Here is a 26048-nt window from a genome sequence, read left to right as displayed (position 1 = left end):
AGGTATTTAAAAATTGTAACACTATCAGATTTATTAGTGTATTAGTCCATTCTCACACTGCTAATAAATACATGCCTGAGACTGGGTAATTTATAAAGAAAGAGATTTAATTGGCCAGGTGTCGTGGCTCACGCCTGTAATCCCAGCACTTTGGGAGGCCGAGGAGGGTGAATCACAAGGTCAGGAGTTTGAGATCAGCCTTGCCAATATGGTGAAACCTCATCTTTACTAAAAACACAAAAATTAACCGGGCGTGGTGGCAGGCACCTGTAGTCCCAGCTACTTGGGAGGCTGAGGCAGGAGAACAGCTTGAAACCAGGAGGCAGAGGTTGCAGTGAGCCAAGATGACAAAAGCAAGATTCTGGGTGACAAAGCAAGATTCTGTCTCAAAAAAAAAAAAAAAAAAAAAAAAAAAAAAAAAAAAAAAAAATATTTAATTGATTTACAGTTCCACAGGGCTGGGGAGGCCTCAGGAAACTTACATACCTGGTTGAAGGGGAAGCAAGTATGTCCTTTTTCACATGGCTACAGCAAGAAGAAATGCCAAGCAAAAGGAGGAAAAACCCCTTAAACAAACATCAAATGTTGTAAGAACTCACTCACTATCATGAGAACAGCAGCATGGAGGTAACCGCTCTCATGGTTCAATTACCTCCCACCGGCTACCTCCCACGAAATGTGAAGATTATGGGAACTACAATTCAAGATGAGACTTGGGTGGGGACCCAGCCAAACCATATCATTCTGACCCTGGCCCTTCCCAAATCATAGGTCCTCACATTTCAAAACACAATCATGCCCTTCCAACAGTCCCCAAAAGTTTTAACTATTTCCAACATTAACTCAAAATTCCAAGTTCAAAGTCTCATCTGAGACAAGGCAAGCCCCTTCCAACCAAGAGCCTGTAAAATCGAAAGCAAGATAGTTACTTTTTAGATACAATAGGAGTGCAGACATTAGGTAAATACACCCATTCCAAATGGGAGAAATTGGCCAAAATGAAAGGGCTACATGCCCCATGCAAGTTCAAAATCCAGTGAGGAAGTCAAATCTTAAAGCTCCAAAATGATCTCCTTTGACTCCATGTCTCACATCCAGGTCACACTGATGCAGAAGGTGGGCTCCCTTTGCCTTGGGCAGCTCCACCTCTGGCTTTGCATGGTACAGTCTCCCTCTCAGCTGCCTTCACAACTAGCATTGTCTGTGGCTTTTCCAGGCACACAGGGAAAACTGTCAGTGGATCTACCATTCTGCGGTCTGGAAAATGGTTGCCCTCTTCTCATAGCTCCACTAGGCAGTGCCAACCCCACATTTCCCTTCCACACTACCCTGGCAGAGGTTCTCCATGAGGGCTGTGCCCCTGCAGCAAATTTCTGCCTGGACATCCAGGCGTTTCCATACATACTCTGAAATCCAGTTAGAGGTCTCCAAACCTCAATTCTTGTCTTCTGTACACCTGCAGGCTCAATACCACATGGAAGCTGCCAAGGCTTGAGGCTTGCATCCTCTGAAGCCACAGCCTGAGCTTTACCTCGGGTCCTCGTTGCCATGGCTAGAGCAGCTGGGATGCAAGGCACCAAGTCCCTAGGCTGCACACAGCAAGGGGGCCCTGGTCCCAGGCCACAAAACACTTTTTTTCGTACTAAGTCTCCAGGCCTCAGATGAGAGGGGCTGCCAAGAAGGTCTCTGACATGCCCTGGAGACATTCCCAATTGTCTCGAAGATTAACATTCAGTCCCTTGTTACTTATGCAAATTTCTCCCCAGAAAATGGGTTTTTATTTTCTATTGCATTGTCAGGCTGCAAATTTTCCAAACTTTTATGCTCTGCTTCCTTTGAATACTTTGCCACTTTGAAATTTCTTCTATTAGACACCGTAAATCATCTTTCTCAAGTTCAAAGTTCCACAGATCTTTAGGGCAGGGGCAAAATGCTGCCAGTCTCTTTGCTAAAGCATAACAAGAATCACCTTTGCTTCAATTCCCAAGTTCCTTATCTCCACCTGAGACCATCTCAGCCTGAACTTCATTGTTTGTATCACTATCAGCATTTTGGTCAAAGCCATTCAACAAGTCTCTAGGAAGTTCCAAACTTTCCCACATCTTCCAATTTTCTGAGCCCTGCAAGTCTCTAGGCAGTTCCAAACTTTCCCACATTTTTCTGTCTTCTTCTGAGCCCTCCAAACTGTTCCAACTTCTGCCTGTTACCCAGCTTCAGAGTCATTTCCACATTTTTGGGTATCCTTATAGCAGCACCCCACTCTAATGGTACCAATATACTGTATTAGTCTGTTCTCATGCTTCTAATAAAGACATACCTGAGACTGGGTAATTTATAAAGGTAAGAGGTTTGATTGACTCACAGTTCCACATCACTGGGAAGGCCTCAGGAAACTTACAATCATGGTGGAAGAGGAAGCAAACACATCCTTCTTCACATGGCGTCAGAAAGGAGGATTGCAAAGCAAAAGGGGGAAAAGCCCTTTATAAACCATCAGATTCTGTGAGAAATCCCTCACTATCATGAGAATAGCAGCATGGGGGTAACCGCCTCCATGATTCAATTACCTTCCACCGGGTCCCTCCCATGACATGTGAGGATTATGGGAACTACAATTCAAGATGAGATCTGGGAGGGGAGACAGCCAAACTTTATCAATTAGTAATTGGGAAATCAAGTTTTGTAGACAAAGTTTTTTAAATTTAATAAGACAAGGGCTATTAATAGTAATTAAATTAACAATAATTAGTTGCCTCTGCCTCTCCATAATTTTGAACAAATATAAATATATATATATATAATTTAATATAATTTAAATATATTCTAAAATGCCTAAGGCATATGTGTATATATGTTTGTAATATATATATATATTTGGCATATAAGTTTGGGGCACTTTAGAATATATTTAAATTCCATTTACAGATCTCTCTCAAACTAAATCCTGAAATTATATTTGTTAGACACAAAGATGTGCTGCCCAGACCCCCATTTCAAGAAAGGATTTGCTGCCCAGTGTTGGGGTGTGCAAACAGCAGATGGTCTCCAGCTATTAGCTTCTTCAGCTTCTCTATCTCAGCCACAGAGAACCACCTTGTATAAGGTCATATTCCTCCAGGGACCAGTAACTGAGAGAGGCAGGGGTGTAAAGGCCAAACCATTTCAATCAGATGCGGGGCATAACCCTGCTGGATTGGCTGAGGCTTTGTCCACTTTTCCCTCTGCCCAGTCCTCTCCTCCCAACCGCCTTTTAAATAGCTATTGACAGGATTGCCTCTAGAAGTTAGGCAGCCCAGGCAAATATTTTTTGTTAGGTTCCTGTCTACATGAACAATTTTACTTAAAATATATTGTCTCATGTGAAATACCTTGATTTATCAATAAAGCTTTAGAATAATGGACAGTGAAAAGTGTTTATATCTGTGTTTACCATCCAATCAACAAACTTAAAGATCCCTTATAGTGGCCAGGCCCCCATCTCCTCCTATTCAGGATCTGGAACAATTTCTTTGTTCTTTTCTCTCAAATATGCCATTTCTGGCTAATTTCTTATAGCCAGCCACAGGAAAAAGATAACAATGCTATAGATCTTTAGAACCTGTTTATATTGAACAATATAGATGTTCTTGGCTCTGTAGTTCCCTAATTCCATTTATTTGATGCTCACATTATTGCTCATAAGGCTGCATCATTCATCATGAATATTGGTTTCCAATGATATTCCCGAAAGATATTGCTAGGCTTCATTGATGATGACCACAAATGCAAGTCTTACCCAGAGCATGCAGAAAAGCATAAACAATAATTTACTTTGTGGTCATGTTAACTTTACTATTTGTAGTAGTAACACACAAATTTTAAACAACACATTACACCATGGCAGTACTATAAATGTAAAATGACACATTTTCAAACATGACTATTTTAAACTCTTCAGACCACAATGAGTACATTTCTAAAATACGAGCTTTTTCGATATTGACACTGGCCTTCTGCAGACCAACACCAGCAGGGAGGTTAGGTGAGGAACACATAAGTAGTTCCATTCACACAAGGAATATCTGTCCTGTGTCAGGCATGGCTCAACATTGACCTAGAAGTGCACAGCATACACACATGGATTGGAAACAAGAAAGAACATGAACCAGAGGGTCCATTGGCATGTGGAGCAAAAGAATCAAAAGCAAAAGCCCTCAGAGGAGATAGGCTCTAACATCCTGGAAGTCATCCTGAAATATGCTGACAAGCCTGAAGAGGAGGTGTGGTGATTGTCCTTGGGTGCTATAGAATAAGCACTGCAAGTCAGAATGAAAACAGGTGAGAACCTAGGCATAAATTGGCAAAAGCCCACACCCAGATCCTTGAATTGTCCTATGTCCAATGTGAATGAGAAGTCACCCCAAATCAGCATGGTTCCAGCAGCTGAATCTTTCATGATCGTGTAGAAGAATTATCATACCCGTAAGCAGAAAATATCCACCAACCAGGCCACCTTCCTGGAACCAGAACCCAGACATTAAAGTCCTGAAAAGATGCCATCAACACAAGTTCATGAGCTCCACAGGGCATTGGGTTGAATCCACATACAGATAAGAGGATCAGAGAGGACCCCAAAAGTGATAAATTGGGATATGGTACCCTGCCAATCAAAGCATCTGGCAGATGGCATTGCCAGCCCCAGACATCCCCAGGCAGCAAAGGAAGACCCAAAAATGTCATGTCAAGGAAGTCACTTCAAATGGTAGGACCTCTGAGGATCAAGAGCAAGATTTGTCCAAGTCTAAGGGCGGTACTGACTGTTGATCTTTAATAGATAAACCTGAATCCCCAACTGAGTGACTGACCCCAAGAATTATGTGACAGGAATTCACTTAGGTAATTACATAAAATAATTACAAGTTACTTAAGTGAACAATAAAAGCAAAACTTGTGGAATGCTTTGTATTTTTTGGAAAGATTTTGTTTCTAAGTTTATGAACAGAGCAATTAAAACACAGTAGCAGTGTCCTAGGGCTGTGGTAACAGAGTACTACAAGTTGGATGGATTAAAACACCAGAGATTTATCTTTTACAGTTCTGGAAGCCAGAAGTCTGAAAGCAAGGTATGAGCACAGCATGTTCCTTCTGGAGACTGTGAAAGCGAAACCATCCCATGATTTCTCCTAACTTCTGGTGGTTGCCAACAGTCCTGGTCATTCCGTGGTGTGTGGTAGCATAACTCCAATCTCTGCCTCTGTCATCACTTAGCATTCTCTCTCTCTCTCTCTCTCTCTCTTCTCTCCTCTCTATTGCTCTCTCTCTCTCTCGTGTGTATGTGTGCGCGCACACATGCATATGTGTAAGTGTTTGTGTGTATGTGTGTGTCTCTTCTTTTCTAATAAGGACATCAGTCATACTGCGTTAGGGCTCATGCTAATCCAAAATGTCCTCAACTCGTTTACAGCTACAAACATGTTATTTCCAAATGTGATCACATTCACAGGTACAGCAGATTAGAACTTCAACATCTCGTTTTGGGAGACACAATTGAACTCAAAACAAAGAGTACACTATGAAAACATGTATGCTTTCATTTTTTTTTTTTTGTATGATTGCTACAGAAGAATTAAATACAAAGGCACTATACATTGCTGAAGAGAGTTTGTTTCTAGGAGTAAATGTTAACATTCTTAGGCATAATTTTAATCACAGGCATATTAGTTTGTTTTCATGCTACTGATAAAGACATACCTGAGACTGGGCAATTTACAAAAGACAGAGGTTTAATTGCACTTACAGTTCCATATGGCTGGGGAAGCCTCACAATTATGGCAGAAGGCAAGGAGGAGCAAGTCACATCTTATGTGGATAGTGGCAGGCAAACAGCTTTTGCAGGAAAACTCCTCCTTATAAAGCCATTAGATCTCATGAGACTTATTCACTATCATGAGAACAGCACAGGAAAGACCTGCCTCCATGATTCAATTATCTCCCACTGCGTTCCTCCAACAACACATGGTAATTATGGGCGTACAAGATGAGATTTGGGTGGGGATACCAAGCCAAATCATATCAACAGGTGAAGGATAAAATGTTAAAGTTAACTTTTTTAAAAGTAAGGGTATGAATCAGTAGAAAATTGTATGTTTTCTATTCAGCATTTCAGAAATGATTTTTTGGTTTTATAACTACCTTTTTTTAGATACACAGGGTACAAGTACAAGTTTGTTACTTGGGTATATTGCACTCAGGTAGTGAGCATAGTATCCAATAAGCAGTTTTTTTACCCAATCCCCTACCAGTAGTCCACAGTGTCTATTATTCCCAAGTTTATGTCTATGTGTGCTCAATGTTTAGTTCTCATTTATAAGTAAGAACATGTGCTATTTGCTTTTAAATTCCTGCATTAATTTTCTTAGGATTATAGCCTCCAGCTCCATCCATGTTGCCACAAATGACATGATTTCATTCTTTTTATGGCTGCATAGTATTCCACAGTGTATATTTACATTTATCCAGTCCATGATGGATAGCCACCTATGTCAATTCTATGTCTTTGCTATTGTGAATAGTGCAGCAATTAACATGCAAATGCCTGTGTCTTTCTGGTTTTCCTTTGAGTATATACCTAGTAACAGGATTCTTGGGTTAAATGATAGCTCTGTTATAGTTCTTTGAAAAATCTCTAAACTGTTTTCCACAGTGGCTGAACTAATTTACATTCCCACCACCACTGTACATGCTCCCTTTTCTCTACAGCCTCACCAGCATCTGTTGTTTTTTGACTTTTTAATAATAGCCAGTCAAGCCAGCCATGGTAGCTCACGCCTGTAATCTCAGCACTTCGGGAGGTTGAGGTGGGAGGAATGCTTTAGCCCAGAAGTTCAGGACCAGATTAGACAACAAAGAAAAACCTTGTCTCTACAGAAAAAAAAAAAAAAAAAAAAAAAAAAAACACCTGTCTCAGCCTGTACTCAGTCTGTAGTCCCAGCTTCCTGTAGGAAGCTAAGGCAAGAGGATCCCTTGAGCCCAGGACTTTGCGGTTGCAGTGAGCTATGGTCATGCTATCTGCACTCCAGCATGGGTAACGGCGAGAACCTGCCTCAGATAATAACAGCCATTCTGACTAGTGTACGATGGCTTTGCATCATGGTTTTGATCTCCAATTCTCTGATGATTGCAGATGATGAGCACATTTTCATGTCTGTTGGCCACTTGTATGTGTTGTTTTGAAAAGTGTCTGTTCAGGTCCTTTGCCCATTTATCATTGGGGTTATTTGTTTTTTGCTTGTTAAGTTTCTTACAGATTCTGGATACTAGGCCTTTGCCAAATGCATAGTTTGTGAATATTTGCTCCCATTCTGTAGGGTGTCTGGCTAGTTTATTGATAATTTTTTTTGTTGTACAGAAGCTCTTCTATTTAATTAGGTCCCACTTGTATTTTTGTTTTTTGTTGTTTTTGAATTTTTGTTTTTGTTGAAGTTCCTTTTGGTGACTTAGCCCAAAAATCTTTGCCAAGGCCCATGTCAAGAAGGGAATTTCCTAGGGTTTTCTTCTAGGTCATTTAAATCTTTAATCCATCTTGAATTAATTTTTGTATATGGTAAAAGGTAAGGGTCCAGTTTCATTCTTCTACATATGACGGGTCAATTATCCCAGCACCATTTATTGAACAGGGAGCCCTTTCCCCATTTGTTTTTGTCATCCTTGCCAAAGATCAGATGTGCGTGGCTTTATGTCTGAGTTTTCTATTCTATCCTGTTCCACTGGTCTATGTGTCTGTTTTTATACAAGTACAATGATGTTTTGGTTCTCGTAGCCTTATAATATAGTTTGAAATTGGGTAGTGTGATGTGTTCAGCTTTGTTCCTTTTGCTCAGGATTGCTTTGGCTATTCAGGCTCTTCTTTGGTTCTATGTGAATTTTAGAATGGTTTTTTCAAATTCTGTGAAAAATGACACTGGTTGTTTGATAAGAATAGTGATGAATCTGTAAATTGCTTTGGGCAGTATGGTCTTTTGAACAACGTTGGTTCTTCCAATCCATGAACATGGAATGCTTTTCTCTTTATTTGTGTCATCTCTAATTTATTTCAGCAATGTTTTGCAATTCTCCTGGTAGAGATCTTTCGCCTCTTTGGTTAGTTGTATTCCTAGGTATTTTGTTTTCTTTGCAGATACTGTAAATGGTATCATGCTCTTGATTTGACTCTCAGCATGGACATTAGTATACAGAAATACTACCAATTTTTGTTTTGATTTTGTGTCCTGAAACCTTCCTAAAATTACTTATCAGTTTTATCAGCCATTAGAAGAGACTCTAGAATTTTCTAGGTATAGAATCATATCATCAGTGAAGAGATAGTTTGACTTATTTTTCTATTTCAATGCCTTTCATTTTTTTTTCTCTTGCTTGATTGCACTGGCTAGGACTTCCTCAGAAATGTTTTAATGCAAACAGTGATGGTGGATCACAGTGTATTAAACAAATTCATTAATATGAAAATCAATTATCATCTTGAAACTTTCTTCTATTTTTTTCCGTTTAATGAAAAAACACCTAATTATTTTTCTAAAAAAGTATTTCTCATCAAATATACATGTTTCTCAATGCTATACTCAAAGGTTGCCTATGACAGGGAGATTTTTTGACATTCAACTCTACATCACAGTTTGCTTTAGGAGGCGCCTTTATGTGGTTATTGTATTATTTTTCTAAGTATGCCATACAGTTAGATTTTGAGTTATTTGAGGACAGAGACTGACTTTACTTCTATAATTCTACCATCTAAAATAGTGCCTAACACATATTAATAGCTAAATAGACATTCTGGAATGAAGGAGAAAATTAAAATAAGAAAAGACTTAGGATTATATAGTACAACCTTTAACCTAGAATCAGACCTTCCAGAGAAAGTAAGCAATGTAGATTACTCTCTTTAAAAATAAAGAAGCACTAACATAAGTTCATTTTTTGAGAAAAAGATAAAATGTTACAAAAGAATTTGGGCTTCATTTTGCTATCAGATGTTAGTAATGTATGGGCACTTGCTGAAGGGAAGAAATGATTGGACCTCAGCGGTGAATTGATTATTTTTATTATGCCATTACTTACATTCACACAAAGAAGTAGGTATAAATTTCCATAGCTGATGTGAATGCCAGAGTATAATTTCATGAATGCAAGAAACGTAGGTTCTTAATCTTTCTCTTCATTAGTTGAATTTTTCCTTTGAGCATAATTTCTTAGGGTTTCCCATTTTATGCCAACACGGGGGGTAACACCATAAAAGCCTAAATATCATCTGGCTTTACAGGCATCACTTAAATAATTTATTAATAGATCACACAAGTCTCAATGGAAACTTCTGGTTCCCTCCTCTCCCTGTGGCCTATTTTGTTTCAATAGCTCTCTTTCTGCCACTTCTGTTTCATTCTTGGGAACACAGGAATCATTGAGCAATTCCTACATCACACTGGAGAGCTGAAACTCTGTGATGGTATCTGTCTAGACACACAATGCAACAATTTCTTTTCTGGGGTCTTGTCATATCTAGGGCTGTACTCAGGAAATGGAGAGCAGATCCCTTGCATTCCTGGCTCCCATAAAATTATCTGAAGGTAAAGGGAAAAAGGGTGGATGAGTCTTAACTCATTATGTTTGTTCTGATGTGCTTTAGCTATGCAGTGAGCCTCTTCTGCTCCTAAGGGCTTTAAAGCACAAAGGTAAGAAAGATACTTTTAAATTCCTCCATCTCCTTTTTCTGTCATATTTTCCCCCCAGGCATAAGTATAGAACCAAACTGTTTCAAATGGGATAAAGGAATAGAAAAAAAGGAATGACATCATTTTAAAAAGCAGATAATATTTCAAAAACATTTTTGACTCACATACCTTATGCTTGCATCAGGGACACAGCAGGTATACAAACATGGCTCCGGAAATACTCCAGTTGAGAGCAACAAGGCAGTAGGCTAGCTAGGGAGGCAGAGGATGAAGTAGAGAGGACTTTGGTTTTTATCCTTAGGTAAAAGGAAGTCATCAATGTGACTTCCTCACATCTAACAATGTGAGGTTGTTAAATAATGGTCTTTCTTGTTTTGAAAGAATGGGGTGACTTTTGAGGATAAACTGCAGTTTGAAGGTATCAGTAGGGGCTATTGAGTCCAAGAAAGACCCAATTTAAGTAACCTTTAAATTGATTTAGATAGAATGGGATTATACATATAGATATGTACTACTTGTCTAATAGTTTGAATATTTATTTAGTTTATTTCAGAATTACATACAAGTTATCTGTTTTGCAGAAAATAAGACACAAAACATCTGACATGTTATTTTGAATAAAAATATAAATCTACCTTTAGGTGATAGGTGATAAAATTTGAATATGGTTATCAACAGAGTTTAAAAACCCTTGATGCTTATAAGTGAACTATTATAATTCATCACATTAAGACAACCTTAGAAGAGCATCTGTGATTAATCTAGAAAAATGTGTAGGTTACTTATTATCAAAATGATTACATCCATCATACTAAAATAACTTAATAGGATTCCATTTTAGGAATGTATAATAATTAATTATCTAGGTTATTAGAGCAATTAGCATATATTTGTATCTTCACTATCAAATAATTTCAGTGTTAAAATTATATTTTACTTTAGATCTCTGAGAATTTTAAAAGTTAGAAATATAATATACTGACAAAATTAAAACTTTCTAATAGTAATTTTTAATGAAGTAAATTATATTTTTAAATGACACACACTCTAATTATGATAATAGTTTTCTATTATCTTCAAAGTTGAGGGCTCGTTGTATTTAGCTTAAACTTTCATCAAGAATGCAGCATTTATTTAGGAAATAAAGTCAACTGCATGGAGCACAGCATTATGAATGAATACCAAGGGCCCATTTCCTCAGCTTTCATGCACTTCTCTATAAACCATAATGTGAAAAATAATCTCGTGATTTTTTTGGGACTATTTATACGGAGCCTCCAAGGACCATCTAATTTCTAAAATCAGCATCATTATAATCCTCATTGGGCATTGAATCTTTTCAAAACTCTCCACTCTCTTGGTTCTACAATGCCATTCTGTCTTGATTCTTTGTCATACTCACGATAGATCAACTGTCTCGAATCTATTTACTGTTCCTTCCTCTCCTTACAAAATCCTGATTTTGTCTGGTTGCTCAATCCTCCTCCATACTTTGTGATCAAAGCTATAAGAAAAGGTTTGCAGTCCATGATTGAGAGAGAGGTTTTCTTCCTCTCTCCCACTTGATATAACATTTGCCACTGCAAATGGCCTGATAGTAATTACAGGAAGCAGCCACCTCATAAATATGAAGGGAATCAGCTTAAGTATAAAATTATACAGGAAGAAGCCACCTCATAAATATGAAGGGGACCAGCTTAAGTATAAAACAGAAATGCGATGTGACAGAGATTCTGCTATGTGCTTTAACTTTAGTACACATTGTCCAGTCTTCCTTGCATCTAGCTCAATGCCAGGTGACTATGTTCTGAAAATGTATAACACTCTCCGGGCTGGCCACAAAACTCCCATCCCATTCTATTTTCACCCTTCTCAAAATCTTGAAGGTCATGTGTCGAAGACACCAGTATTACAAAAATAGAAAGATCCTAAATCCCTGAGATTCCATGGGTCACCACTTGCAAAAAAAAAAAAAAAAAAAGATGCTCAGAAAAGCTATCGAAATAGGAAAATCTCCATTGCCCAGGTTTGAATGAGAAATAAACTTTTATTTTATAACTGTGTGAACCCCAAATTTCCTGAGAACATGTATAGAAATGGAATATTGGAAGCACAGATATAAAAGAGACTTCAAAAATTGCAGATCCCCATCCTCAAAGTGGTGCATTCATTGAAAGTAGAATATGGTTCGGCCACAGTGTATGACCACATTTGGTTTGGAATGGGCCTTTGAAAATATAGGGCGTAGAGAAGCATAGAAGACATATATGCTAAGTTCTTTACAAAACAGCAAGTCAAGGATAAAAAGACAAGCAATTAGGTGATAAAACAAGAAACAGATAAAACAAAACATGCATACATACATACATGAGAGTGGAAAACAGGATCATAGAACAGATAGCATGACATCAGGTATAGCTTTAAAAAGAGTTAGCCGAATGCATCACAACCAGACTCCATTAATGAATCTCTGCACGTTCCAGGAGCACACTGAAGGCCCTAAAGAACTACCCTGCTGATAAAATTAATACCCATGGAAGATCAGAAAGCTGAGGATATCGGGAATTACCAGCAGCAGTTTGGGGCTATTTCAAGTCTTGGTGGGGAGTGTGGAGGTAGCCATAATGAATAGGTTTGATTGTTGGCAGCCTCTTTCAAGTCAATGAGGATTCAAAACTTCCAGTTCCCAACAAACGCAGGAAATGCCTGGAGATGGTACTCTATAATCTGTTCAGCAGAAAGTAATGATATTTGATGGGGGATACTTATTTTGGAAAATCCTGGCAGTATTTGATGAAACTGCTAGGGGCCAGATGGAGTCAATCTGACCTGCACAGCACTGGGCTCTTAATCTCTTGGTTTAGCAGCCATACCCTTCTCTTGTACAAAGGTCCAGTGACAGCTCCAGTCTCCTTCTACCAGAACTTTTAGGCTATAAATTAAAGTGCCAATTTACACAAAGTTTATGCTATGCGATGTTAAACAATAGCTCTCAATCTTTCATCATTTTTTCCAGTAATTATATAAGAAGCAGTTCTCTCACATGGTCTTTAGTAATTATACAGGAAGCACTTCCCTTACATGGCCTGATAGGTTTAGGGCTCTGCAGTTTGAGTGCAAAGAATAATTTTTTCTTGCAATATGATATGACAACTAATGTTTACCTTGTTTCAAGTACATTTTGTCTGTCTCTCTAACTTTATCATACTACATAAAAATCAGAAAATGTATACTCCACTTTGTTCAAAAGTCTAGTTTGTTTGTTGTTTATCTTCTTTCCCCTTTATATGCTTCTTTCCCATATCATTGAATTTTATATGCATTCTACTTCTTATTGACTTTTCAGTGCCATTGAAAATTTGTTTCACTGCTGCAATAACATACTGTAAGTATGACTGTTATTTATTGATAACCATGGCTGTTGTGATTTATAATCAAGCTAAAATATAATCTGTGCATCTCTATAAAAGGGGCATAATATATTTTATTTCATTTTTCTCCAGAGGAGAAAAAATAGACATCTATAATGTTTTTCTGGGCTTCATAAAGAAAACAAAGCTTAGCACTAAAGTATTGTGAGTGCAAATGTTTTAATAAAAAATGAGATTTTGAAAAACATATGCTTTTCTATTTTATTGTTTGTAGATTGGCCACCCTGTTTTCTATAGCTCTAAAATAATGATTTTACATGTATCAAGGGTGACAATAGAATGAACATGAGACCCTTAAAGGAAATACAATACTGTAATTTTGAAAGGCAAGAAATATCACTAGAATAAGTTTGATAGTAGAAAAATTTTAATTTAAAATATACTGCTTAAAAGTATTGTTATATCAAGAGTAAGAAATACCAGAGAAAAACAAAGCATGATACACATACAAAGCACAAAGGCCCTTTCTTGGTGGCAGCTATTCTTTTTGATGTGCTTAAGGGTGAAATTAGATTTTTTTAAAAAACGGAAATAATAGGCCAGGCACGGTGGCTCACGCCTGTAATGCCAGCACTCCGGGAGGCTGAAGCGGGTGGATCATGAGGTCAGGAGATCGAGACCATCCTGGCCAACATGATGAAACCCCGTCTCTATTAAAAATATAAACATTAGCTGGGCATGGTGGCAGGCACCTGTAGTCCCAGCTACTCAGGAGGCTGAGGCAGGAGAATAACTTGAACCTGGGAGGCGGCGGTGAGATCACGCCATTGCACTCCAGCCTGGGAGACAGAGTGAGATGCCATCTCAAAAAAAAAAAAAAAAAAGAAAAAAAGAAAAAAAAAGGAAATAATAATTATGCTATAGAAAAATCTAACATTAATTCTCTTAAATTGAATTTTGCCTTTAGAACCAATTTATTTCAAATGACCCCTAACAAAAATGCAGAATTATAGTTCAAGAAGACACTAAGTGATTCATTTAACTATACATATTTTCCAAATCTTGAAATGATGGTATTTTATTTTAAACTAGGCTTCAAATCATGTTAGTTTTTTCATTGATATTTTAAAAGTGGTGGCATTTGAGAGTCATCCTAGCTCAAAAAATCTAGTTACTTACTGGTGCTCTCTTTGTTTAGTTGTCATAAAAAACTAATAACATCATATAAAAATATTCTGCCAAGTCAGTCTGAATGTGAGTCTATGTGTAAACATCTGAATACCAACAGGATAGCATTGTATGAAAGACATAATTATTAAAAATAAGTCAAGAACTTTATATTAATCTTTTACTCACATATTCATATACCCAAATGCCATTTAGCATTTTTAATATTTTAATATTCAAAATAACTTTTCCAAAGGGCTTTCAAAATTATGGTGCTATTATTATCATAATTGAGATGTTTTTATAAACCAGAATTACTTATATGGCAGTTTAAATGTCACAAAATGCAAAAGCAAGTGTTTTAACCTTTGGTTTCAATAAGGTGAACTATAAATTGGTGGCAGGATTGGAAATACATTTACTTATTAGAAATGTAAGTAACATATGAATTATAACTAGGTAGACATATTCCATTAAGTATTTACTATATGACATATGTTTCTCACTTAATCTACTCACATTTCAGGAAAGTTGATGTTTCATGGTCAAGTACACTTGTCAGATGAAAAAATTATGCCTGTACTAAGTCCAGTTATCAACACAAAGGCTGCACAGTCAACAAGTGATAGTGTAGGCAGTGTAACTCGAGAACCCACATTGTTGGTCCCTGAGCTTAAACAAATATCCAAGTTAAAGTTGCTTCCAGTTACATATATCTGAGTCAAATATATTCCATATTATGTTGAAATTTAATATAAATTTATATCTTGCAAGGACCTTAAAGATTCACAATTGAAAGTTCATTGAATGCCTCACCAATAGGTGAGAGCATTTTATACTAATGTACATGACTATCATCTCTAAACAAAAAACTAATGTTAAATAGTTAAAGAACGTGATTAGTTATCTCACTAGATTTATTAAATGTATGCCAGTCTATCCAAGTACTTCTTTTAAAATCAAATCAAACTGCAGCTATGTCCTTTTGCTAAGGTTGAGAACTAAAACCCATAAACTACACTAGAAACTTTTTCCTATTATGGATGGACCCAATATCTCCAGGAAGGGTTTGAAGTGATGTGAAAATAACTAGGATTTCAGGTTTCAAAAAGTGCTATATGAGGGATGTCTAAATTTTCCAGAGCCTAGTAAAAATCATTTAACCAGTTAAGAAAATACTGCTTTTTACAGTTCCTTAAAAAAAAACTGATTTTTTTAAATTTGTGTTTTCGCTTAAAGCATATGAGACTAACAAAAAATAAATTAGCATGTTATTGGTTTCAGAATATAACAAAATTGACGCATAAATGATAAAAAAAAAAATATGTTCTACTGCCTAGGCGCAGTGGTTCACACCTGTAATCCCAGCACTTTGGGAGGCCGAGGCAGGCGGATCACTTGAGGTGTCAGGAGTTCGAAATCAGACTGGCCAACATGGTGAAACCCTGCCTCTACTAAAAATACCAAACAATTAGCTAGGCATGGTGGAGCACTCCTGTTATCCCAGCTACTTGGAGGACTGAGGCAGGAGACCTGCTTGAACTCGGGAGGTGGATGTTGCAGTGAGCCAAGATTGCGCCACTGCACTCCGGCCTCGGGGATAGAGCAAGACTCCGTATCAAAACAAAACAAATAAAAAATATGTTATACTATCTTGAGAGTCATCGCTAACATTTTTGTATTTATCTCTCTAGTCTATCAATAGATGAGTAAATGGAGGATAGATGGATAGATGGATGTATGAATAGAAGGGTGGATGGATGGGTAGATATGTAAAACTGCTTATTTCTTTTTCTTCCTTGTTTTTGACCTTAATTCTTTCTAATAATGCATGAAGATTTCAGGCAAAAGTTTAATAAGACATAGTCAATCTCTCAGGGACATCTATGAAACATGCTTATGATGTCATAAATTATTTTGGTCTACTGTATCTGGAAATAGAAAATATTCAAAATATGAAATACAAAATATCAACATCAGTCAGTTAAAGGCTGTGGGACTTCTAATTACTAGTCTCACTTATTTAAACTACCACAGCAAAGCATATGATATGATGGGTATTATTTCAATTTAGTGAGCTTAAAGTATCAATGATTTATTTTACCTGAAGCTCTTGCCCCAGACAAATGAGTAATCTACTTCTCTATATAAAACCGTTGTCTCTTACCACACATTATTGATTAATGATTGTTTACTTAGAGGAAAATGAAGGAATAACAGAGAGTGGTCAGAGCTGAAGCAGACCTGCCTTCTAGATTCACACAGGTTAGCATCTAAGAAGACAGAAAAGAGATGGCAGCAGCGATTCAGTGGGGAGACCAAATCATCCTGTCCACAAATTAGCCCCATCTCCAGTCAAACAGCACCAGATATCAAAGGTGAGTTTCAATAGATATAGTAACACTTAGAGGTCCAGGTGAGCAGGTTAAGAATGTCTAAAAGATATGTTCATAGTTGATAAAGCCCTCTCTCAGGTTACTACATTGCTGAAAAGGAGGACTGACTATCCCAAATAGGCAGAAATGAAAGACTATCATCTACTGAGAACATATCATGCTCCAGAAATAATATCACCTATTATATAGATCATTTTATCAAATTCTTAAACTATCATGAGATGTGTTTTCTTTTGTTTGGTCTGTCCAGGACATAGAACAACGTTCTGAATACATTTGATGAATATTGCCAAATAAAAGGCTGAATGTCTGATATTAGTGGTAATTTTATTTGTACTATGCAATATTAAATATTACAAGAACAGGGTCTTTAAAACAACAGTGCCAACAGTCAGAGACACCAGTGATGGAAACTTGAGTAGCACAGAGGATAATTATTTAGCATTATTCCCTTTCTCTCTGGTAATAATACCCAGGCATTTTTTTTAAAGGAATCTCCCCCCAATTCTCTCCTTTTATTATCAGTTCAAACTTATCCCCATCTTTTGGGTAAGTTTTGATAGCCTTCTGTTGATAAAGTGGTCATTCTCCCTGGTGACAGTTTTCAACTCTGGGGTAGCACTTAATTTGATTAGTCAATGCAACACAGGGAGGCATTTGCCTAAGCTTGCAGGAAAGAGAACTTACATTTTGTTTCTTTGAAAGATATGGAAAGAGACTCTCTTTTCCAGAGAGCACAGTGGAAGCATATGAAGTCTAAAATTGCTACAGCCATTCTGCTACCATGAAAGAAGAGCCGAGGATAATGCTGATACCAAACACAGAAAACAGTTAAGAACAAGTACTTGGTAATATCTTTAAGGCAGCAAATCAAGCTTAACCTGCAGCTATTCCTACCTCTGATCTTTCAAATTAATTAATTAATTAATCCAATAATGTCATTTCATCTTTAAATCAAATTTTGTTGTATTTTCGGTCACTCGCAACATAAACCATCCCAATTTATACTGGTAGCATGGGATGGCAGCATGGTTCAGGTGATAAATAGTCTTCAAAATGGCCATCAGGAAATCATTTAATTCACCTCAGTGCGTGAGGAGCTGAGATGAGGGTTTGAGATAAGATGAGGAAGGATTTCTAATCACCATGAGTTAAAGTGGTCCATAAGTGAAAAAGGTATAGAAGGAAATTAGACAGACAGAAATTTTTTTTTTTACTTTAATAAAAATATATCTTCACATACTTGGGATAAAATTTATTAAGTGAAAGCATTTATACCTATCACATTATATCCTGGAATTATGAAATTTATAATGTATATATATTTTTTATAAAGATTAATGGAATATTCCTATGTTTACCCTCACATATACTCTAGTACAAGAAGATAAATTCACTACAAGTCAATAGCTAAAATTATTTACATGTTTCTATATAATACATAGAAATAAAAATATTATTATGTCAAGAACTATCTTCTCATCTAGTGTCTTTATTTCCTTAAATCAAGCACTTAAATAGATTGTAGTTTAATTCTAGAAGGTAACTTAACCCCAGAAATATATTGCATCCATAAATATCTAATACAAATAGGAAAAGTACAAAAATCTCATAAATTACAAAGAAATCCAAATGAAGCAGACCAGTATGTAAAACTCTATATTAAAATATAGTCAGCTGTGTTATTTATAAAAACAATGAGATAAATTATTATATATGATTTATTAATATTAATCAGATATATAAACAAGGAATGGCTAACATAGAAGAAGAGTCACAAGGTCTTAACAGCATAAAGCAAGTTTCAGAACAATCTTTATATGGTCCTGACTGGGTGTAGAGGAATGGGGCTTGTAGGGATTTCTAAAAGGATAATAGTTATCCAAAGTGTTAACAGGGTTTATCTGTTTTGTATTTGAAAAGTGAAGTAAAGGGGACCATGTACTACTCTATTAAAAAAAGAATAAACTCATTTTCATTTAAAAAAAATACACCTAATTAAACATCATTATCTCTAAATACAGAGCTGCCACAAGTTGTATGTAATTATGTATTATTTAGTAATTTTACCTGCAATTAAAAGTTGTCACTAGCATCAACTCCTTCATCCTACCCAAATAGATACTAATTTATGTTTTAAAATATTGTTAACTAATCAATATTTTCAATACCAATATTATAACAACACAACCTTTCAAAATAGAATACCAAAAAACATACATTTGTATGGTAGAGTAAATCTTGCAGAGTGATGCTACCAGAATATAGTAGAATTTTACTCATTATCTCCAAATAATTTAAAAAAGAAAAACAAAACTAAAAAAAAGTAAAAAAAAAAAAGTGTCCACATATAAATCTCATTTCAACTGCAGCTAGTAGTTTTGACATTGTACATTTGAAATTGATATCCCTTATCCATTTCTATAATACTATTTAAATCTCCATTATATATAATACATGCAGTCCGGGTGAAATTAAAGGTCACAGTTGTCAAGTAGAAAGGTCTACTTATATTTATACAAAACATTTGCTGTTATAAATGATAATAAATACCAAAATGTCACTGATACAAATGATATTTTGAATGCACACCAGTACCTAAATGCGCGTCCTCAAACCAAAATAAGTGTTTATCTATGCTGTGGAGCAAGTCTGAGGGGGAAACACTGTGAGACACAGAGCACACTGCCTTGGAAAATTCTGAAGGGCATGAATATTTTGCCCATCTGGGCAAGGCTGTGGCACTCTGGCAGGCAGAGCCTAAGATTAGGTGAAAGTAAATGGGCTCCTATAAATATATGCATTTTGCACATCTCTACGGGGACATTTAGCCAGAATTCAACCTCACTTGATTATAGCTTGGAGCTTTTATACACTTCCCTTTTTTCCTATTTCCCCACCTATTTTCTTTCTTACATCTTCATAGAAGACACAGTTTTATAACCTAGCAGCTTGCCATTATGTTATGGTTTCCAGTTGCTTTAATTCTCGCTAGTTGTTTTAAATAGCCCGTTTTTCAAACTTCAAGTGGATCCCTATTTCTTTTATCTTTAGTCTCCCTATTTCCAACAAGCCTTCTTTATCTTCTAATATAGTTTTGTTTACTAGGCATATAAAGAAATCCCTAATTGTCTTTATTTTTACACTAAAAATAATTTTTTTTGCCCTCAAGTTCAACTTTTTTATTTGCTGCCTTCTACTTTGTTTTAAACCTCTCGATTTCTTTTATTTTAATACCTTTAATCTTTATTTCTTAAAGTGTGTCTCTGATTAAAATTTAAAGGTGTTTTGTTTCTATTACCGTAACCAGGGACTTGAGTTTTAAATATCACCCACTTTCTTTTTCTTCCCTCCCTCTACTTTCACTTCTTCATTCCTTCCCTCTCTACACACTGCCCTCTAGTAATGCATGCTAATCTAATTATGCTCTTGCATAAGAAATCTCAGAATCTAATCTTCCTACAAACCAGGCATAGAACCCCTACAGAGTCCTCCCCCTTAGGAAGAGTCACAAACAGTCGTTCCACCACCACTGGGGAGAGTGAATATAATGCTAATCAGACTTCCAGACCAGTAATAACCCACAAGATAGCCACGAGAACAAGACACGCAGACCCTGCACCCTGCACTACTCCCACATGTCTCCCATACAAAGTTCTCCTTAAAAATTCCTATGGTAAGCTGTAAAATTTAAGATGGTATTTTAGAGCACTTGTTCACCATGTTCTCCGTGTGCTGGCTTTCCAATCAAAACCTGCTTTTCCCCTCACCAACCCTCACCTCCTGTGTTTGGCTTTCAAGTTATGAGGAGCTGAACCTGGGTCTGGTTACATTTCCACATTTTAATGTATTTAATTGTAAACTCTTAATCCTCTGCATTTTACCATTTCACTTTCATTTACCAATTTCCCTTTATTCCTTGCCACAAAATTGTTCTTGTTTAATGATTTATTTTTAAGGACAGTGCTAAGCTAAGGGAAAATTTCCTCCAAACAAGAAAAGTTGGTAGCTTTGTCCCCCGGGTTTCCTGTGTCATTCCTTATGAGCACAAGTGGGTCATTAGCCTTTTTATGAATAACTCTCCAAAAAGAAAAGGTCGATCTCACCTTAGAATACTGAAGTCACATTACAGGCTAAACCAGACCTGAAGGGCATGAGGGGTGGTGAGGAGCAATGGGGCTGTTGTTTCACTTCATCATCAAATGTTCTTCTACAGTGGTACCTTTTCAGTATTTTAAGGTAACATGCCAACATGACATTTTATGGCAATGTCATAAAGAGATCTAAAAGGAAGCACTGTGAAAACAAGATGGCGAGGCACATAAAGAAGGTAGGCAAAGAGCCTTTGATTTTCTTTCCGAGGAAATAAACATTTCAATGTCTTCACCCATTGCTTAACTCATATATTCTCAATCAGAGCAAAGCTGTCCCAACAGAGGCAAGAATTGATTCATAGGGGAGGTGAAACAATATTAGATATTAGAATGTTTTGTGGTCTTCCAAAAGTCCAAGGTACATAAACAGATACATAGTAATCGGTACTATCAAATTTTCATGATATACAGACAGGAATCAAGGGTAAATGTCTAAGGTTGTGAAAGTGGCTAACTCATATTTACTGAGAAGAGTCTTTAAAACTCACCTATATTTGACCCTTCTGTCGTACATATGACTTGATTAGAAAATGCAGGCTCGCCGTTTTCTAGGAACTTATTCATTCATCAAACCACTGTGTTTTAAGTGCCAACTATGTTGTCATAAGCTATACTGTACTAGACTATGTAAACAAGAGCCAGTTCTTTCCCAAAGAAGTTGATAGCCAGTAGGAGATTCAGATACTCAGATGGGAAAGTGGGTAACTGCTACATACACCTCTGTAAAATGGATGAAAAATAGTACCATATTAAAGAATTGTTCGTAAGGATTAAATAAGAAATTATGTGAAAAGCCTTTAACGTGATTGGCTCAACTTTTCGAAAAATGTTCATTGTGATCATCATTGTGGTAGCATCATCCAAGTTTCAAGCATAACCGTTTGCTGATCTCTTAATAGAGATTAATAAACTAATTCATAAATCACATTTTTATTTAGCCTATTATTTCAAAGTTTCTACTTTCATCTAAATGACTTTGTAGTAAGGTGAACAAATAAAGAGTAAAAATTTTTATTTATAAATGTGGTTCCTTGTATGAAAGGCACAGCTATTGAAACAGGTGCAGTGGTTCATGCCTGTAATCCTAGAACTTTGGGAGGCTGAGGCAGAAGAATCGCTTCAGCCCAGGAATTTGAGATCAGCCTGAGAAACATGGGAAGATCCCGTCTCTAAAGAAAAAAAAAAATTTAAAAATGGCTGGTGCATGCCAGTGGTCTCAGCTACATGGGAGGCTGAGACAGGAGGACTGCTTGATACCTGGGGGTCCAGGCTCCACTGAGTCCTCTTCATGCCACTGTGCTCCAGCCTGCGTGCAGGATGAGACTCTGTCTCAAAAACAACAGCAACAACAACAAAGACACAACATTTGGATTTTTTAAAGGTTTTACTTACTATATCCTATTCCAGAATAAAAGCCACTATTTAAATTTAAAAATCACTTTGGAAATAGCTAAATAAAAATAAATGTATGTAATTCTTAAACCACTTTGGTTAATAGCCTAAGACATCATTTGATTGGCTAGTTCAGTATCTACATCTATTAATTAACAATTTTCAGGAATTGTTTTGGTTGGCTTGTTTTTTAAAAAGAAAAATAAGTAAATAGCAATATGACTAGTAGTAAAGATTAAAATCAATAAAATTACTTTTCTAGAACAACTAAGCTTTAGTATATAGTAAGTCCAATATCTATTTTTAATATCTAGATAAACATTGCAAACAAATGTACATTCTCTGCCAAGCACAAAAAGGAAAAGTATACTCTACTGTCATGTAATAAACAACTAGACTTAAATGTACTACAACATTTTGCACAAAAGGGGAAAAGGTCTCAAAATTTTCACTAAGAAATTACGGTAGTTATTTCCCAATCACTCTGTTTAAATACACAGAGCAGGTCTTAAGACATACAAATTCAGCTTCCTCTGAAGAAAGTTGCTGGCATTATCATGTCAGTTCCCTGACAATGTTTTGCATAAGAAAATATTAGGAATAAGAGCTAGAACATTTTGGAAATAGATGTATATTTTTTTTCACCAAGTGCTGTTATTTTAGTTTCCTTAAGCATAAGTATAAAACAAATGCAGGTAAATTCTTTCTATTCCTAGATCACAATTTCTCAGGCAGTTATTATTATCAGCTTAATAAATGTTCAATATTATTACTAAAGCAAGGAAAATGATACCTAACGTAACCAATTTGTTAGGCTTCTTGAGAAGTTGTTGTTAGCCCAATTTAACATAACAAGATGAAAGTTATAAAACTTGTCAATGGCATCTGCAAGAATTATTGCAGATAGAAGTTACCTTAAAAGATTTAGTCTAGAACTCCCTATTGAGATCAGGAATGTGCAGTGTACGGCCATTCCACACTCAACATGCCTTATCTCGTCAAAACTTGGAAGCTAACCAGGGTTGGACCTGGTGAGTACTTGGATGGGAGATTAGAAATATACAGGTACCTTTTCTCCTATGCGAAAGGTCTCTCCCCCCACCAAGAATTACCCATGTGTTTGCATACCATAAAATATATATCTCATTACCCATGACCTACACAGTTTCAACTTTCTTATCCCTTTCCTGATATTGCTCTGCTGTGATTAGGAGCTAGAGCAGTTTGGAAACTAGGAGGCCCAAGTCCTTGCTCAGGCACCTTTTAATTCCCTCTGAAGAAAATATGCAAAAAGAACTCAGGTTAATGCAAACTAGTTAATCTCTGCTCTCAAATATGACAGCGGGACTCCTTCAACCTATTACCTACAACCCCACTCCAAGGCCTAAAATAACATCGGTGGCTCTCTGTCCTTTTCTTCTAGGCCCACAGTCAATCATTGGATCTCTAGGTTGTACTAGCATTATGATAAAAAGAAGCACAGAAATAAATCTCTGTCTCTCTCTCTCTCACTCACCATTTTATTCCTAATATTTAGAACATAAGGTAGGAATTGAGTATATAACTATTAAATAAATGAAGAAAACCAAGGGAAAATAACTGTGTTTTTCTCAATTCAAGACTACTTTTCTCCTCTGACATAAAGTTGCAAGTTTTAGCAATATGACCCAATTATATTCTTGGCCTTGACCAAATCAATTATCTTCCTCCTACTGGTGGTCTTACTGAAAAAGGGAGGAGATTTTGACTACATTTTACTCCATATCTGTGACATTCATATATCAAATGTACCTGAAATGCCTAGTTTTCCTTTCATATACTCATCAGTTGAAAAATCCTAAGCCCATGGATTCAATCCAGAATACACAATATACTCTAAATTTATATTTGTTACTGGGTTTCCCCACAAACGCATTCTGTGGGTTTGTCAGGTGTATCCTCACTCCCCAAATGGAGAATGATATAAAATACAGATGCCAAGAGAATCTGATTGGACAGTTAAAGAATCGAACTGGGAGATTATGGAGTAAAAAGCCAGGTGTCAGTTTAGCAAGCTCAAGTTTAAAGGTTAATTGGCTGTCAAAATTCAGAATCAAGAAAGCCAAATAGATAAGGAAAAAGCAGAAGACTCAGGAATCCAGTGAAAGTCTTAGGAATACTAAAGAAACCAGATGTCTGGAAACTGGGAGGAGAAAGTCCATATCAGAATTGGAGAATGACTGTTGAGAAAACAGACAAGCGAGAGTAAGAAACCTAGAAATTTGAGCGAATAAGGCAGGCTGAAAAAAAAGGAGTCCTCTTTGTGCTTTCTGAAAAGTGTGAGAGAATTGGGTCATGAGCACATGATAGAAGTAACTCTAATTATTATGAGAGTAGTGTTTATAGCTACCCTATAGGCACAGAGAATGCCAGTTACGGTTACGATAATGAGCGGGGAAATCACACCACAGGGATTCACAGAAATTTCTTGATATTCAAGCTAAATAAATTTTAAAAGATAGGGTGACTGCTGGTGATACCTAGGTTATAAGTAGATAATATACAGTATGTTGAAAAACCTGGCTGTAGAACAACAGACAATCATAATAACTTAAGTAATGCATTCATGCTTTCAACACATACTAAGTCACCTCCTATCTGTCAGGGACTATTCATAATGACAAGATATGATCTGTGCCCTTAAGAGTCCTTACTGGGGTGTTGGGAGACATAGACACAAAAATAAATCATTGGGAATCCATAGGATCTGTTCTATGCACCCCTATATTATGCATTTTCTATGTTATGTGCCTAATATCAAGAGTACAGAAAGGAGCTCTAGTTTAGTATAGAAACATACTTTAGGTTGCTTGAATATTGCCAAGTGGAAAAAGGAGGTAACATGCATAATGGTGAAAGGAACATGAGCCAATGCATGAACACATGAAGGGATTTCTTTGAATATAGAGCATAAGGGGTGCAGAAGCAAAGGACACAATAGAACTAGAAAAAAATGGGTTAGAGCTACATAGGGAAGAGCCAAATGTGTCTTAAGGGCTTGAAAAATAAAGATTTTAAAGCAAAATGAGATATTGGATCTTTATTTTAGAAAGACTACTATGACGGCAGTAGGGAGGATAAATTCCAGTTGGAGGAGTGACTGGAGGCCGACCATAGGAAGCTGGTAGGGAAGCCTAAGTGACAGATGATAGTCTTTGACAGACGTGAATGACTGAACAACTCATTTTGGACATAAAATACACAGGCTTAAGTGATGGATTGCATGTGATAAATAAGCGGTAAAGAGGATGTTAAAAAGACTCACAGGTCATCTTAGGTGACCATATGGATGATAATAACATTAAATAAAATGGGAGAAAGTTGGTGAGCATGGAGAGGAGGAAAATGATGAAAAAGGACAGCTGGTATTGAGATCTGCTGAATTTGAGGTGCTCACAAGATATGCAAGTTGAAATGTCCTATTTCATGAGGTACTCTGAATTAATAGTCATTGCAGCTTAGGATAATGTCAGGAGTTTAAAAGTTGAAATCAGAGCATCAATATTGTTTATATATTAGGTATATAAATCTAATAAAAGTTTTATTACTTTCTATTGGACTATAAAAGCCTTTTTAATATGAAAAATTTAATGATATAAACCAATATGACCATATCATTCTAGTCATGGTCCTATAAGAAATTGCCAAAATTGGTTTAAGATTTAGATCTATGACACAAGCACTGATGTTTACAACCCATTCATCATAAAAAAAAAAATGTCAATTATGGGATACCATTCCACATGCATTGACTTTAACATGGACTAAAGATATTGGTTTCACCTCAACTTGCCAAGACATTGGCAAGTGGCAATTACTACTGCC

General features: G+C 36.4%; 1 protein-coding gene and 1 long non-coding RNA gene across 5 annotated transcripts in view; both read right to left on the bottom strand.

The window, feature by feature from the left end:
- Positions 1-26048, bottom strand: part of LOC105481157 (sperm associated antigen 16) — a 1164883-nt gene that overhangs the window by 907708 nt on the left and 231127 nt on the right. The window lies entirely within an intron of this gene.
- Positions 493-11630, bottom strand: LOC139357210 (uncharacterized). The gene is made up of 3 exons (XR_011610015.1): positions 11107-11630; positions 9873-9956; positions 493-9593 (listed from the first exon to the last, which is right to left on the bottom strand). It is a non-coding gene; the product is annotated as an uncharacterized lncRNA (long non-coding RNA).

Source organism: Macaca nemestrina, chromosome 11 (genome assembly GCF_043159975.1).
Source record: "Macaca nemestrina isolate mMacNem1 chromosome 11, mMacNem.hap1, whole genome shotgun sequence".
Lineage (NCBI taxonomy): Eukaryota > Metazoa > Chordata > Mammalia > Primates > Cercopithecidae > Macaca > Macaca nemestrina.
The sequence above is the reverse complement of the archived record's forward strand: the minus strand, read 5'-3'. Positions and strand labels throughout refer to the sequence as shown.